The sequence below is a fragment of the Littorina saxatilis genome, linkage group LG16 (assembly GCF_037325665.1).
Source record: "Littorina saxatilis isolate snail1 linkage group LG16, US_GU_Lsax_2.0, whole genome shotgun sequence".
In the NCBI taxonomy this organism is placed as follows: Eukaryota; Metazoa; Mollusca; class Gastropoda; order Littorinimorpha; family Littorinidae; genus Littorina; species Littorina saxatilis.
This window is the reverse complement of record NC_090260.1, coordinates 46509401-46527398: the sequence shown is the minus strand read 5'-3', so window position 1 is coordinate 46527398 and position 17998 is coordinate 46509401. Positions and strand designations below refer to the sequence as shown.

The 17998-nt window shown below is 39.2% G+C and overlaps 2 long non-coding RNA genes across 2 annotated transcripts; one reads left to right on the top strand and one right to left on the bottom strand.

Annotated features, from left to right (window-relative positions):
- Positions 1–1799: 1799 nt before the first annotated feature.
- Positions 1800–6290, bottom strand: LOC138949765 (uncharacterized). The gene is made up of 3 exons (XR_011450425.1): positions 5509–6290; positions 4626–4716; positions 1800–3641 (listed from the first exon to the last, which is right to left on the bottom strand). It is a non-coding gene; the product is annotated as an uncharacterized lncRNA (long non-coding RNA).
- Positions 6291–6765: 475 nt separating this feature from the next.
- Positions 6766–11405, top strand: LOC138949769 (uncharacterized). The gene is made up of 6 exons (XR_011450430.1): positions 6766–7094; positions 7376–7417; positions 7943–8021; positions 8661–8757; positions 9377–9423; positions 10370–11405. It is a non-coding gene; the product is annotated as an uncharacterized lncRNA (long non-coding RNA).
- The last annotated feature ends 6593 nt before the right edge of the window (positions 11406–17998 follow it).

Sequence of the window (17998 nt, the reverse complement as noted above, 5' to 3'; positions counted from 1 at the left end):
GTCCTGCTGTTTGCATGAAGACTTAGAAAACATAGCTAATCTGAAGGCAGCTACACTCCTTTTTTACCAGAAAATGGGGTCATACTGAAATAAGATGACTAAAGCCGCAGAAGAAAAGTTCATTATTATCATTTTATTATTGATTAATCCTTATGTATTTCAAAATGGCAGTGTGGGTTTGTATGTTGTTGTTCGTTTGAGTATTACAGGAAGTTTACTTTAATAATTATTCTTTTAAAAGTAATTTTGGATATATATTGCATGAACCTGCACGCTTCAAAATAAATTCAGTCCTGGCTAAACTTTAAATTAAGGAGAAGTGCAATGCCAATGACAAATCCGCTCTCTCTCTCGCACACACACACATAGCCTTACAAACACAGTGACACACACACACACACACACACACACACACGCACTGTGACACACACACACACACACACTCATTCACATGATACGCTCAATCACTCACATGTACTCACTCACACGCACTCACTCACACAAACTTAAAACTGACACACAAAACACACATTCATGCGCACATATAATCATACGGACACACACACACACCTTTACAAACATACACACAAATTATGGAACACACTCACGCACATACACCGTGTACAGCCACTATCTTTTTCTTTCGTACACACTCACACACACACACACATAACCACACACACACACACACACACACATAACCACACACACTCTCTCTCTTACACACACACACACTAACACGTGCACAAAGATGTGCACACACACACACACATCGCGCGAGAAAGACCGCAGAGGGGGGAATGACGTCAGTGCCGCATTGACGTCAAAGCCTTTCGACGTCATCTTCGTAGGCGAACTTTATCCACAGACTTGGAAACTATAGAATTTCTACCCGGCCAAAGCGGCCATGGGTGACGTTTGCTCAAAAAACAGGGGCGCCCATGTCACCCACCGTATCTTAGTTAGTATGTTCCCAATTGTTGGTGAACTTCCATAGCCCGTGATCGGGTACAAAGAATCCTTCTTTATCATGTATTATCGGCATGAACATTTCTCAAGTCGATTACAGTATTCACGACTTTTTTCCGTGACCTTTCGGATTTCATGGGGGCTGCCATTTTGGTTTTGATGCGCTTCCTTTTCCGGTTTACATATTTTCCGGTTGAACATAGCATTTGCGTTTTTTTGTCAGAAGAGTGATATTTGGTTATGAAGGAAGTCAAGTCCGCCATTACCTGCCACCTCAGTTGAGTGTTTACTTTGAACCAAAGAAACTACAATGGGAAGAAGGATAACTTCCTCATTGGGCATGCTTAGAAATGAGAATGGCTAAATATGAGTTATTCCCCTTTGCTGCATGCTGACCAGACTGTCTCCTGCTTTGTTATGACTAGTACAGTCGATCTTTCTCATGTTGTGACTTGCTTTATTTTCACATTTTCGGTATTTAAAACAGCAAACACACACACACACACACACACACACACACACACACACACACACACACACATACACTGAAGAAGTTTCCATTCTGATTCGGTTATTTTATTTGGTGCTATATGTTTGCTTCACATTGTTTCTTTTTTTTTACATTGCTTGAGGTATCCCCATTCGCTAAACACATCCATAATGCATGCATGGCTCATTCGAAAGAGGGCAACTGAACAACTGATGCCCAATAGCAATAAATACTGAACAACTGAACAATAAATAGCAATAAAATGATGACAGTGCCAAGTTTTTAAGTACAAAGTGAAATCATGTGACTGGACAAAGGCACAATTACAAAATACAAATAAAAAAATCGTGTTTGTTTGTTTGTTTATTTGTTGCTTAACGTCCAGCCGACTACGCAGAGCCATATCAGGACGAGGAAGGGGGGGATGAAGGGGGCCACTTGTCAAGCGATTCCTGTTTACAAATGCACTAACCCATTACTTGTGTCCCAGCAGGCTTTAGTAAAACTAAATTAATACCTACTGGAAGATTACCAGTTTCCAGTATGTTAAAATAGGCTTAACCTATCTACTGCTGGACTTACATCAGAACACTAACAGATTAAACTATACATGAATCGCGAGACAAGCGGCAAGAGAAGAGATTTTTGGAAAAAATACAGGTGAATGAGCAAGAAGGCAGAAAAAAGAAAAGAATTCATGAAGAAAAAGAGAGCATGACAGGAAAGAGGAACCAAAAATCTACCTAACAGCAAACTAGAAAGCTCCTGCGGTTCCAAAAACAGAAGGGGCCTTTAATTTCATAACCGCAGTGCCCCACTGCGGGAAAAAAAAAAAAAAAAAAATCGTGGCCCATTTTAAATTAAGTTCTCAGCTCATGGGGAAGCATAAGATGACCCTAGAAACCGAAATTAGGAGACCTCCCGCCCCCGGGGCAGACTACAAAAAAAAAAAGGGGGGGGGGGGGGGGGGGTAATTTGTGAAAAAGTATAAAAGGAATCAAAAACTGTATACATGTATTTAGTTAATACCCCAAAAAGTTGTATAGTATATACAATGTCAGACCCTAAAGAAAGTTTGTTAGTCATTGCTTAGGCAAAACAAAGCAAAATAGTCTGTTTACGGTATCCCGACCAACCCTATTATTTTTTCCCCGCCAACCCTAGACCTTTTTTTTGGCATTTGGAGAAAAAGAAAAAGAAAAAAAAATCAATTTTGTTCCTGTTTTTTTGCAAAATAATTTAAAAAGATGGTTATAAAAAAAAAATTAAGAAAAGCCGACCTACCGACCCTCTTTTTGTGTGCCTATGTTACTGTAAACAGACCAAAAGGTACATCAAAAACAACACACCAGGGATGCTACTCTCCCCTTAAAAATAGCCATGGGTCATAGGTGTGACGTTTGAATCTTTTAGCTAAATAAAACCATAGGCAATTGATCGGAAATATCAGGAAAAATCTTACAAGTTTATTATTTGTTTGCTTGGACCAATCCTCTTGCCGAAGTGTTTTACAGTAAAAATTGATTTTACGTCAAAAGTATCACAGGAATATCGAATGTTGAGGTAAGGCTGGGATAGCCAAGTTCAAGAATAACGGAAGGTGACTGTTGAATCTTTTTGAAAATGTATAAAAATATAGATGGTAGGCAATTCAAAATTAAAAAAAGGACTCTCGGAGCATGGACTTTTGAGTCAAAAATTAAAGAAGGCTCTATGAGCCGAAGTACATGTTTTGTCTCTTTTTTTTTATTTTGAATTCCCTACGATCTATATTTTGATACAATTTTGGACCCTCTTTGTACGGAGAGAGTTGGCAATTGTTAATCACATTCTCTCATCTCATCGACTCTCCTTCGGCTCCTTGGTAACATGCGTTCCGTCTCTGCCAGGAATGGACACAGCAGCAGATAACCGGTAAATATGTAACAGGCATAAATGGCAAAATAGCTCGCCTCGCCTGATAATATATGAGACAACTGTTCTATTACAAAGTCTTTCTTGGGAGGCTTGGCTAATTTACTCGCTCGTTTTACACGGGGTTCCATCGTTTTCTTTTCTAATCGGAAAACCTTGCTCCTCAGTTTGTTGACCTTCTGCCGAAGTTCCGCTTCACGAGGGGATGGGGAGGATGACGACTTTGATGCTTTACATCCTATGTCCTCCAGGATCGCCTGAATGTCATCTAAAAAAGAAAACACACACACAAAACACACATAAAATAACATAACCATAACAAGTTACAACCTGGAAGAAATTAAAACATGTGTAATTCAATCACAAAATGAAAATAAACAATAGCGTAGGAAGGCAGGCCAGAAATGAAGTGTATTAGCAACTATGGATTCGATGTGGAACAATGATGGAATTGACCTTGTTTGGTACTGAATGGGTGAGGCCATTAGAACTGTACCCACGGAATACGCGCTATATAAGCTTTATATTGATTGATTGATTGATTGATTAGGACAACAGTAAACTCCTCACACACCATGCCTCTTTCTTTCTTTCTTTATTTGGTGTTTAACGTCGTTTTCAACCACGAAGCTTATATTGCGACGGGGAAAGGGGGGGGGGGGGGAGATGGGAATAGAGCCACTTAATTGTTTCTTGTCAAACCATGCCTCTAACAGGATATGTTTCCCATCTTTACGTGTGGGAACTACAGGTACAATTTCATCCATCCATGCATCCGCCCTATACAGCTTCTTCTTCTTCTGCGTTCGTGGGCTGAAACTCCCACGTGCACTCATTTATTTGCACAAGTGGAATTTTATGTGTATGACCGTTTTTACCCCGCCATTTAGGCAGCCATACGCCGCTTTCGGAGGAAGCATGCGGGGTATTTTTGTGTTTCTAAAACCCACCGAACTCTGACATGGATTACAGGATCTTTTTCGTGCGTATTTGGTCTTGTGCTTGCGTGTACACATGAAGGGGGATAAGTCACTAGCAGGTCTGCACATAAGTTGACCTGGGAGATCGGAAACATCTCCACACTTAACCCACCAGGCGGCCGCGACCGGGATTCGAACCCTCGACCTTCCGAGTTAATAGACCGACGTCTTACCACCCCCCGTCACCCTATACAGCGATTATCAACTATGTAATGGATGGGTTTAAACATTTTTTGATGTCAGGGTGTTCTTCATGGTTAAAAATCTCTTACCTGGTTGAACAATTTGTGTATCAGGCGACAGGTCGGTGCTGGCTTCATTTGTAGCTACCCTTTGCGATGGTGGCTTCCTCCCACTAGCAACCTGCAAATTGCACAGCTCTTTAACTGACAAACTCACAACCAACACCCAGTCACAATGAAACATTTCTCCCAATTTCATGGCATTGGTCTTAGGCCACACACAAAAAGTGTATGTTTCTGGTAAGGCAAAACAAAAAATAATCTGTTTACGGTATCCGGACCGACCCTATTTTTTTCCCACCGGCCCTAGACTTTTTGGGGGCATTAAAAAATAAAATTAAAATATTCAGATGGCTAAAATACAAAACTAAAAAGCCGACCTACCGACGCTATTTTTGGGGGGCCTATGTTACCTTAAACAGACTTTTTTGTGACCTAACATGACTAAAGGTGGAGATTTTTTTTCTAACCTTTTTTTTTAAAACCATCTTTTAAACTATTTTGTTGAAAAACAGGAAAACAATTGATTTTCGAATACCCCTTTTATTTTTGAAAATGCAAAAAAAAAAAAATGTCTAGGGTCGTCGGGAAAACATAGGTAGGGTCAGGTGACCAGAAACATACAACTTTTTTGTTGTTGACGCCGACCCTATACCTTTTTTGCCATTTGGGGCTGTTTTTTTTGCAAAATAAGTTCATCATATCATCATAATCAAGACGTCGATCCAAAATAAGTAACTTTTTTTTGTTGGCCTTATCATTTTTTTGCGCTAAATGCAAACAGGCATTATTTGATGGGAACAATGCTGTTGTTTTCAATTCTTACATCAGCCTCAAACTTGTCATTACTCAACCTGCATTTAATAGTGTGCTTCTTTGGTTTGCAAAAACCTAAAACCAATAAATAAATAACCTTCGGTGGTGGATTGGGCACTGCAAACAATGTCGGGACAGCATTCCACACAAGTGATCCTCTCTGCAGGATTGTTTTACTGGTTGGCCTCAAAGTGATCAGTACAAAGCTTGAGACCTTGAACAGCAGCTGGCTGCAGCTTTTCAAAGTCCTCTCGCCTTGTGAATTGCATCCATATTCTGCACCTAGTTTGACAATAAAAACAACAATGTTATTGTTAAACTAAGCAAAAAGGAAAGACAAAGAAAGCTAAATCAGATCTTCAGTCTAAATCTAACGCTCTGCCTGAACGCAAAACGGATGAGTGATGTACCTTTGTACTGTAGTTTTCCCGTAAGCAAGGTTTGATAAAGGTTTCGGCAAATATGCCCACGGGTTTGTCATCAAGTGTAAACTGTTGTTTTGTACTGACTGCTGACTCACACTCACAGTCGTAAGTACTCGCTGACGCTGTAGTCTACTGAGTGAGTTGACTCGAGCCATTGCATTCTCATTCTGAAGAAGGTAAACCTGATGAAATAATCACTGCACAACCCACCTTTTTTCTTCTGTAGGGAACTTGTGGAAAGTTTTTCCGAAGCAGCTCTGTTTGTAACGGGCGTTCTTGCAACAAAAAGCCGAGCACAATTATTTACCACCACCTCGCACACGATCGGTACCTACGCGATCCGCCATTTTGTTTTCGCCGCCAGCATGTGACTAGGGACGATAACCCACAAACACTTTTTCGCATTTTCTTCGCAAGTTCCACGTCTTCCTTTTGTACAGTGTTTGTTTGAACTTATACTTGAACCGTAACAGTGTGTAGCCAGTTCACAAGACCTGTTCATCTTCCTACCAGTTCCAACTGTTGTTATCAATGGGTCGCGCAGCTGGAGGAAGTGTTTATTTCCATTCGGAGCCCAACTTCAGTTCAAAACTGGCCTTGACATTCCCACATTACGATACCCTTGAATGACATTAGATCTACGTCGTTTCCGCTTGCCAAAATCCCACATGTTACATGTCTGCTCTTCGAGTTGTTTGGAACTTAGTTCGAGTATTTTCTCGAACGTAACTTTTGACCCAGCTGTCAGGTAGGCATCATGAATTAGACGTACACTAACACTGGCAGTTATAAATCATGTTGTGCAAAAGACTCTAAAGAAGTAGAACATTGTGGAAAATCAGGAATGCTTTCTCAGTTTGTGCACCCTGGCAACATTTAGCAGGAGAGAAAAAAATGCATATATGCCTTCCTCTGCAAACGTCGCGCGAAGAATGCTGAACGGGCAGCGACGACTAGCTGTTCTTCTTCAAAGTAATAAACTACCCCCCAAACCCTGCAAGTTTGTGCGATTTACTTTGTGGACATGAAGCCAGCAGAGGACTCAGGAATGCCCACTTAATTCCTTGATTGTACTTCCGTCACAAGAACTAAAAGAGCATTCAATGTTCGTTAAATCTGTGGATCAAGTGACTCACGAAGCGGAGGAAAAGAAAATCACCGGCAGATCTGTACAAGATGTTGAATTCTGCCAGGGAAACGAAGCCGCCCTCACGGCAGAGAAGTCTCCGCCTACGAAAATCAGTAGATCTAGAGCAAGGTAAACATACGTTTTTCAAAGCTTGTTCACAAACACACACACACACACACGTACACAAACACACACACGCTCACACCATCACACATGAAAGAGATGGAATAGCTGATCGAGTGATGACAATGTTGATAAGTATTTTTTGGTGTGGTGAACTTGAGGCTATATTGTTCTATCAATCCATCGATATATTTTACACTTTCACCCCAGAAATGAAGCACGTGTACACATATTGAACAAAAGAATCATTTTAAGCTTTCATTGGCATTGTTTCCTTTTTGTTACAGACATGTTGGCAGGAAGTGAGTGTTTCACCCCACTCTTGCAAGGTAGGTTGATCACTGATGACAAGTTCTGATTGTTTTTCCTTTTTAAACGGATGACAATCCGTACTCTGCAGATGGATCTAACCGAGATGGATCTAACCGATACACGGAAGCAACATTGGGAACAAACTGTTATTCAATCTGTGAATATTTCATGTGTGAGGGGTATAACTGCAAGTAGCCTACGTTCGCTAATGTAGAGAAATAATTTTTGACTCAAACTTCAAGTTAAATTGTTTCTGCTGTCAGAGCCATCTTTCTGAAGGAACAATATTTTACATGCCACTGGATTGTTGTATATTCCTTCTTATTTTGCAATGACAGGCTCAGCTTTCATTTGATTGTAATGTGTTTCTTATTTGAAGCTTTGTATCATAAAAGCTCTGTAGAAGTGTTGCACTTGTTTTGCAGACTGCATTAGGCGTGGTACCTATTGCACACACCCACCACCCTGCCTATTTATCTAAAACACCCACCCACACACATACACAGGGTGCTGACAAAGGATTTTTTTCCATTCTCCTTCAGGCCATCGCTTAATTTCTTGCAGACTGAGGAGCAATGGACGTTTGAGCAGCTCCTAAACCTGGGGCACACAAGCCACAAGGTAAATAAGGTATCAGTATATGAACAAATGTTTTCCCTTTGATTTTTATCGCATCATTTTTTCATAAAACTTTGTAAATTGTGGCAATTACACATTATGCCAATAACATTATTATGAAGAATGAAGATTTTCAACTTATCATTGAAGAAATGAAATCAAGCATTTTTGTTCATTCTGTATTTGATTATTATTTTCCAGTCTTTGGGTTGGCATAGTGGGTGAAATAAGGGTGAGGAGTGTCGGTTGGTGTTATTTTTTAGGTCTTGGTGATGTAATATTTTCCCTATGGTATTATTCATGGTTATCATAGTGCAGATTCCAGGGAAACGGTTTTTTGAACAGCCTCTTAAACTGAAAAGCTACAAGGTCAACAACATAAACAGGTTACTGGTGTCTCGGGCATTGATGTTTTTAAAAAGATTTGCACAGCAATGTTTGTGTGTGTAAAGAGATAATGAAAATAAAGCATAACAACTTTTATATTTTTGAAGTGGAATTAAATGTTTTCATTTTTTTATTTTGAAGTGTTTTTGTATGCAGGTTTTATTGGATGGGTGGGGGGTGGTTTTGATGGTTCTGATTTATTATGATGTAAGGGTGTTTTTTTTCCTTAATTATTTATTTAATTGGTTTATGCAGACTTCATGGCAGCCACTGACCTGACGATATGACAGCCATGAATATCGAACGCAGAAGAAGAAAAAGAAGAAGACAGTCTAACAGGAAAATAATTCTGGTATGCTCATAATGTCTATGCCAGTTAAAAAAAGTCATGAATTGAAGTTTACCCAGGTTAGACATTAGCATGTCGTAATTGTGACAATGAATGTATCCGTAAACGCACCAAGAGACTTACTTAGAAAAATTGAAGTCATGCATCGTCAATATGACTACAATCACAAACTGAATAAGGGGAAATCATGTCAATTTGGTGGTCTGGATCATCAGCTGTTGCTCATTCGCTATAATGGTCTACTTGACAAAGCCTGTCTTCATGTGCTTCTTTGTTTCTTTATACCTAGTGTAGACAACATGTAGGCGTTTGCAGACTGTTTATTGTATTGCTGTTGTTTGTTTGTGAGTAAAACTATGGTGTGACTTCAATTGTTTGAAATTTGTTATGTATGTTCTACTTTGTGTAAGGTGTTTCTCCATGCCCCCAGAAGAACCGACATTATATTAAAACCTTCATACCCTAAAAATACTTGCATACTAGATGTTGTTTCTTATTGTAATGATTGGGGACAGGCAAGCTCTTAAATTGTGCAAGCCTTCAGAAAACTGTCAAGTCTGATTTGCTAGAACAAGCGATATTAACACGTTATTAAGATGAATATTTGATTAAATATGTGCAGGAACTACTTCAGCAGATTCATATGGCCAGTCTCACAATGCAAGGAAGGTGAGTAAATTGAATTATGTCTTTCCCACCTGTTCTGTGTTTAGTGTCAGCCGTGATTGCCTGATGAGAATTTGAAAACATGTTGCTAACTAACATGAACCCAACCATGAAACGTGATGTAGGTGAGTAGCCCATCTAGAAAAACGAACCTGTTCTAATTCCGAATTAGAACAGGTTCTTTTTTCTAGATGGGCTACTCACCTACATCATGTTTTAAGGTTGGGTTCATGTTAGTTAGCAACATGTTTTCACATAGAAAATGGTGGGCACCTGAACAAATATCTGCACATTACAATGAAGTCTTACTTTGTGATCTGATGGTTTAATAACCCCCCCCCCCCCCCCACCCCCAAGAAGAAGCTCACATAACTACCAACTACACAATTTCATTACAGAATCAAACAATGGGAAGAATCAGGATTCAGCAGTGCTAGGTCGTTGAGGGGGATAGCTATCACTGGGCACTCAGCAATGAATAGTTGAGGTTTTCACGGACATTAACAAAATCCGGTAACCTACGGACAATAAATTTCACAGGGAAGGGAACAAGAACGTCAAAAATGGAAAACTTCAAAAGTATGTTTTTTCTTTCAAACCATTGATAGAGCTCTGAAGCTTCACACAAGTTTTGCAGAGAGAGCACTCGGCCTATTCATTTTTGGCACTAAAACATGCGCACACACAAAAAGAAAGTTTTTAAAAAGTGGCGCCGATGTATTCTCACACTCACAGCCTTAGAATATTGCAGTTTGTATGTTAACAAATTGAGGCATGATTTTACTCCATGCAATTACCTGACCAAATCTGCGACAGTCGGGCAAACTTCTTACAAGTCGGATTGGGCCTTCAATCAAATACTCAGAAACCAGCAGCTACTGTAAGTAATACTAGTTTTGTTGTTATTGTTTACAGCTTGTACTGAATGTGTTTTCTTTTATCTCCTCAGAATCGAGTCAGCCAGGGAAAGACCATTGAGAGGGAGAGCGCACAGTAAAGCATATATATGGCATGCACTTCGGTGGACCAGTGCCATCATCTTCATAACAAGAGATGCAGATCATATTTTCTTATGTTTAAGTATAGCTGTTAGCAAAAGTATTTGACGATTCTTCGGTACGACTTTCGTGTTTAATCCTATTAGCTTGTGCACAGCCCCAAAATCTGTTTTATTTTGATTTATCATTTATAGTTTGAATTTTTTTTAATGGAATTAGTCCAAATGTAAATACATCTAAGGTTGCAATATTCTTTTCTTGTATATACCCTTAAAACTACCTCTTCGTGTAAACAAAATTTAATTGTAAAAAGAAGTGTTTGTTCAAGGGAGATAATTTGAAGCAATTTTTTTTTTAAATCAGTAAAACTGCGTAGTGACATCCTCAATTAAATAAAAAGAATAAGGAATAAAGGTATACACACAGGTTGTACCCATTTTCTTGATTGCACTGCTTTTAAGTAGAACGCTTTTTTTCTCAGAATTATTTTACAAATAAAATTCAAGGGAGGCAATTGATATGATAAAAAGGAAGAATTTTTCTTTTCTTAGAATACTGTACACATTTAGTAAAGTATAATTTACAAGACAAAACACAGGGTTTGTTTGTGTTTTTTTCTGTGCCTACTACTTGACAAGAGAACCACGAGATTTGTGCAGATTATTTAAAATTTTCTGTACAGTATATTTTACAAAGACAGATCCATACAATATCTATAATTTTGTAATAGATGTTTACAATTTGTGGGTATGTTTTTTTTTAAATCAACAGTTCGGATAGCCACAACAAGTGTGTTTGTCTTGTGATTTGAGAGCTTTAGCACTGGATGCTTAGAATCCTCTTGATCATTTACTTCAGTAGGTTAAGCCACCTTCTCCAAAATCTTCTCTCCTATTCTGTGCTTACTACAGTGGGTTTGACAAGAGAACCACGAGATTTGTTTTTGTACATATGTTGCTTTTATTCTGTACACTTTAATATTTTAATCCTGTGTGCACATTTTTTTTTTAACTGTTTTTGTTTGTTTGTTTTTTTCCTGTATTCAAAGTGTGTATGGAAACCACAACCTGTCACAGCAGTATTATTAATCTGGATCTCCCTGCTAAGAACGTAATTAACAGAACGTGTGCATGTAGCTAAAGAACTTAAAAAGAATTTCTGCTACTTCACTCAAAATACGTCCATCCTCACACTCATATTTTCTTAAAATAATATTTGTTCATACAAACATGTTTGCGAATTATTCAATTTTGCGTAAAATATTCAATTACGATTTCTTTGTGTGTTGCAAAATTATGTATTAAAATTATGCAAGATCAAATTCAAAACAGCAATAAAGCTGCTGACGGCAGAATACCTCTGTTGACTTCTCTATCTGTTGGGTCAAACTATGCAACAGACATGTTTCTTCTAGTAGCTCAATATTACGTGATACAGTCTCAAAGACAGAACAACGCAATAACCTTTTTTTGTGTAGATTCGATTGACTTTTTCCTGAAATAAAATATTCATGAAGCGGGTTCTGACTGAGTTAATATATTTCTGGAAAGCTGAACAACGCAATGCGTCTGTGACTGGTGAAGAAGCAGAGCTGGAGCTTTTTGTATTGTTTGTCGTTGGTTTTATTACACACGCACTCACATACGGTCAACAAAATGTTGCATGTTCCTGCTTGACAAACAAATGCCTGCATACATGTGTGCACGTTCGAACGTACGAACATTCATACCTGTGCAAACAATCTACCACTTCAAGTTCAACACCCAAACCCCACACATTCCTCCAAAAGGAGTCTGAAATATAATACTGGCATTTGTTGTATTAAACGAGGACCTCAACTTCCATTGTCTAGTGCATGTGGGTCTCATGTTATACGTGTGAAACCACTTACTTAAAAAAGAAAAAATCTTGTAAGCTTATCAACTAAAAACAAACAAAAAACGAACAATTATATTCTTAAACAAACTGGTTAGAATAACAGATTTAGGAGAATGCAATGCAAGGAACATCTTTATCTATCGGTCGATGCTTAGATCTAGAAAAGCACCCACTTATTCCAGTATTATAGAGAGAAAAAATCCAATTGAAAAAGTTTCAGATCTAGACAAGGCAGCACTAGCAGCAATTTTAGCTAGCAAAATCGAACTTGCCCTGCAGTCATGCAAGGTCGAACCACTTTCCCTGCCTAGTGGGGGTTTGGCGGGTAGAGGGCCGGTGCTGGCACACTCGGAGTGAAACGACATGTCACCTACTTCGATAGCTTCTCCGGATTTACGTGTACAAACAGCGTCCGGGTTTACCGCTTCGATTCTAAACCCTAGTTTCTCATGTTGGTAACAAACTGGCTATTTGTTTATCAGATGTGTCGTTGTTCCACATTAAATGATGCTAGAATGCAAGGTCGCAATCATTTGGTTATCAAACCAGGTTGTGTTCTTTTTTTTCATCACCTTTTTCCGCGCAAACAGTTTTGCGCCATTTCTTTTGCGCAGATTGGGCGGGACAGGAAGCGGAAGCGCATCAAAATTTCTGATTGGACAATGATGCCGACGCCCACTTGACCCCCACTACAATGTCAAGGTCGGAAAGTCGTGAATAGCGTTCATGGGATACCTCCAGCTTCGCTGGGATAAGCCACACCATTGATTTGAAGTGAGGCTCTCCATTGACCGTGCTATATATATGATCTCTCTCTCTCTCTCTCTCGCTCTCTCTCGAATATATAGAATATATATATATAGAATTATGTCAGGGAATGGACCTACACTCATTGCCTCAAATTTCAAACTAAATCATTATAGAAAATGTAACAAATTAATTACCCCAACTCCAAGAATTGGTACAAGTCGAGTCTATCATATTCTGGAGCAATTATGTGGAACGCCATTCCAAATATAATTAAATTACGAATTCATGAAACATCATTCAAGGAATATTACATGCTGTTTCTTTTACAAAACTTATAAGAAATATTATCAAGCAGCTGGCAAAATATAACTGTACTCTCTGATTATATTGAAAAACATGATTATATATAATTCATGAAGGATTTTTTTTATACAAACACATATTTCTCTGTTATATATAAATTTCAAGCATTGCTAAAGAATCTTAATGCATCTTAAAATGTCTTATTGGTTGCTTGACATGTTAATTATGGTAAATATGTCATTTGTACTATAGTTAAACTTATCTTTTATTTCTTCTTGTTTGTTACCCCTCAATGGGCGAGGGCCGGATGAAAAAAGCATGTATACATTGCTTATTCTGTCACCCTCGTAAAATAAATTTCAATTCAATTCAATTCAATTCTCTCTTTTGCCAGAAATGTATTCAAAGCAAAACAACAGGAAAACAGGACAAAATGTTAGCTTCGTTTTGTGAAAACAATGTGTACAATCAACAAGACTGATGTATCTTCAAATAAAGTGGTATGCCAGGAATACTGATGTATCAGGACCTTCAAATAAAGTGGTATGCCAGGGATACTGATGTATCAGAACTTCAAATAAAGTGGTATACCAGGGATACTGATTGTCACAAGCAAGTGCTTGTGCCAAATTGTGTTTTAAGACTTTTCTCAAGTAAAATGTATGACATCAAGTTGTGGTACTAGCGTCACGATTTGACGTCAATAATTGATGTTTACGTCAAGGCTTGGACAGTGGTTATTCGGTTCTAGGCTGTTGCTCAAGATGACATGTTTGTCGCCTCTCATCGGATTTCCAAGATAAACCAGTGCGGCTGAAGGACGAGGGGTTGGGCAGACATGGGTCATTCAGACGCAATCCTTGAGCAGTAGTCAACGATGAATCCGAACCAATTCATGGACCGATGGGGTAAGATTGGAAGAGAGCAACAAAGTCGTGCGCTGTTGGGTGTTCGTCTTCTTTTTCACACATTGGTCACATCGATCATCTCTTTCTTTATGTCACGGTGTAGCCTATTGTTATTTCGGTCTGTTCGCGATTAAGGTGAGCAGTTGCATGCGTTGCCATTACGCAGTTGTCATCGCGAGCGTAGTTGCCATGGTAGTGGAAGCCGTTGCGGAATCGGTTATTCAATATGGTTGTCACATTAATACTAGAATAGCGTTTTATTCATATTTATGAAGATGTTTCATAATTTTGACGTAAGATTTAATTTCCAGTTGGGTTTTGAACACTTAGGCTCATAAAGGACAATTCAAGCCACGGGGCAAATTATTATTATTGTTCAATTGAGTATCATTAGTTAGCGTCGGCGGAGGCGCTGATCATGTTCTTCCCTTAACTGGTTCAATGTTTTTCAGACAGATTAGCTGTTTGCGTTTGCCATTATTGATGTTTGGCGGGTGGTGTTGTAGGGTTCCAAGGGGTCAAGGTTGAGTTGTCCACAAACTTACATGAACGGGTTGAGGTTGCAATTGGGCTGTCCTTTAGCTAGCTGGTTGTTTCCTGTCCTGACAAAGTTTGTTATCCTGGACGTAAATTGCTATGGTTGCAGCCGCTTTGCGTCTACACCTCATGGGCACGTCTTTCCCAAGAGGCTTCTTCGTTGATGTCATATCATACCACGTCTCTGTGGATCCCACCACCATCATGTATTGATCGTCAAAAGTGTTTGCTGTCCAACACCAATCATCCCAGGAAGAGGAAAAGATGTTCTTCAACCGAGTCCACTAATCTACTCAAGACGACTCGAATCAACATCATGAATTCTTAAATTCCTTATGGCTGGAGTTGGCGCTTCATAGCAGATAAGACAGTCATCCATTGTTAATAAATGAAGAGTAAATGCGTGTATCTTTCTCCTTACATTTTTGTTTCACGTCGATGCCAAATGGGCTTTTCGACCTACCATGACTTGAATGAGCTTCTTTGTCAGTACACTTTTTAATTATTGATCGAAGGCCATTCAAGCCAAGGGAGTTTGACACTGATGTATCAGAACTTTAAATAAAGTGGTATGCCAGGGATACTGATGTATCAGAACTTCAAATACAGTGGTATGCCAGGGATACTGATGTATCAGAACTTTAAATAAAGTGTTATGCCAGGGATGCTGATGTGAGTTGCTTCTTGCTGGTGAAACCTATACTGGAAGACAATATTTGCAATTTGGTCATAAATACGAACTGACAGGTTTGGTAGTGTGACAGGGTGACCAGTCACCAATTATAGAGTAAAGTGTTGTTATTTTCCAGTCTAGTGTTCGTAGTTCATGTTGCTGATCGCTTTATGATGTTTTGTGTAATGCCATTATCTGTTCTTAAGTTAAATTTTGATATGCTCAGACACCTGGCGGTCGTAAACTCGCTTAGTCGGCTGTATCCACTAGGGACCATAGTCTGTTTTCCTTTGACGTCAAGCCGCCCTCGCCGGGGTACCTTGGGACCCCAGGTGGTCGTTATGTAATGTGCCGCCAGCCTGTCCGGGTATCGTTGGACTCGGCGTTTCGTCAAGTTGATACGGAGAAGCGTGTCAGTTGCGGTTGGAAGGTCGTAATCCCTTACCCCCTCCCCCCTTTTCTTCTTGTCTTTAACCAATGGAATGGCTTATTATCTTAGAATGTTGTGTTGCTAATTGTTACTAAGATTTTGATTGGATGTTTGTGACTCTAGCTAAAGTTTGATTATGTATGTACATGCTAGGGTGTGAGAGAGAACTGAGAGAAATCTGAAAAACGCGAGAGAGAGAGGACGTGTGTTGTTGTGAGATCCACTTTTTGATCGTTTTGTGCACAAGTGTTGTACACTGACTTCTGGTATCGTTAAAATAAAAGTCACGTTACTGCAACCCCTGACATGGCGTTCTCTATAGACTATGTGAGTGTTTCCTGCCTGAGCACCAGCACCCCTACTTCTTCACTACTGCACCCCATCACAGTGCGTTTGTTTGCGTGTGTGTGTGTGTTCGACGGTGTGTGTGTGTGTGTGTGTTCGACGGTGTGTGTGTGTGTGTTCGACGGTGTGTGTGTGCACCCCCCCCACACACACACTATTATGAGCTGATTATTGCCGCCTAGATATTTTATTTATTTTCTTACGTTTTATGTTGTTTATTGTGATTCACCACACCCGAGATTTAATTTTCGTAGTTGAGATTATAAAGTGTTCTATGTCCATGTCTATCACACATGCACACACGCGCGTAAGACTGATAAACAAATCCAATCTTGACTTTCAACTTTACATAAACATATATCCTGATAACAATTAACGAGGACAGACATAATTTACAAACACCTAAGTACAACTAAGTACAAGTATTTATCGTTTGTAAAAATTACATTTTCCCAATTAATATGAAAGTTACTGAACTTATCTTCTTTTCACTACACCTTATATCTTGATTCCCAAAAAACTTGAGTTCTGCCTTTTTAAATTTACCAGTAACCCAAAACTTTCGCTCTAACCAACCTATTTTGTCTAAAACAGTTTCACCGATACACAATCATTAAAACAAAAGACGTTTAACATAACCGACTTTGCTACCACATAAACAAAAAATGTTTTATTCTCCCCAACATTCTGGTCAACAAAATCATTATTACAGACAGTCATTCAATTTCAAGACAATCATCACAGCTTTAAACAGACAGTTTCGTTCAACCAGTCAAAAACAATAACTATAGTAAAAGCTACAGCGCGATCAACGTTCGCCCATTTGCGAACTCGCGATGAGATTTGTTTCTTCTGGTCGTCACGCCTATCGTTTACAAACGCATGCGCACTAATTGGGATTCCCCCAATTTCCTCGACCTTGACCTCAGGACTCTCGAAGCCACTACTTCAGCGTTCAAGTTAGCTCGTGCATACCGAGTAGATGGCAACTTTGCTTCCGAAGTTCCCACTTTCAAAGTTAATTTCATCATTTATACGACGATATCGCATCTTAAAGGTCCTTACCCATCTAAAAAAAAACAACTCCAACGCATACTACAATTGCATGACATTCCGGTTCATTGGGAAATGAGCTCAGACACAATATATCGAAGACGTGAAATGCGTCAATCGAGCAACTGTCGTAACTTGGCTACAATGAGACGGTCGGCTACCTTGCACCATAGACACGAACTGTGACATTCTTGTTTAATTTAGGTGAAAAGCTTGATACAGAGGGGCTCAAAACTGACAGTACGATCATTTACTGACCGAAAAAACCGTGCTCGAGTCATTCGGCGAAGGTGGTGAGTTTTCAAACTACCACGACTGAATAACTGATAACACATCTTTGCATCGTGCATTTTCCCGACGAGTAGCATAGTGCAGTGGTTACGGATTCGGAATTTCGATCCGACGCTCTGGGTTCAAGTGCCGCTGGGAGCTAAGTATTTTTTCATTAACCTTTTTCTTTATAGACCTCAATTGCATTCATGAGACTGCAACAACCGGTTTTTGCCTCTGTGTTCATTTTTTTTAAATGCGTAAAGAAACTGTCCTATGCTATCAAAAAAATCCAATCTTGACTTTCAACCGTACATAACCATGCATCGCCATCGTAATCAAGAATAACGAGGGAAAACAAATTAAAACACCGATGAACAGTATTGTCTTTTCTAAACTTCTTGACAGACATTTCCCCAATAAATAAGGAACA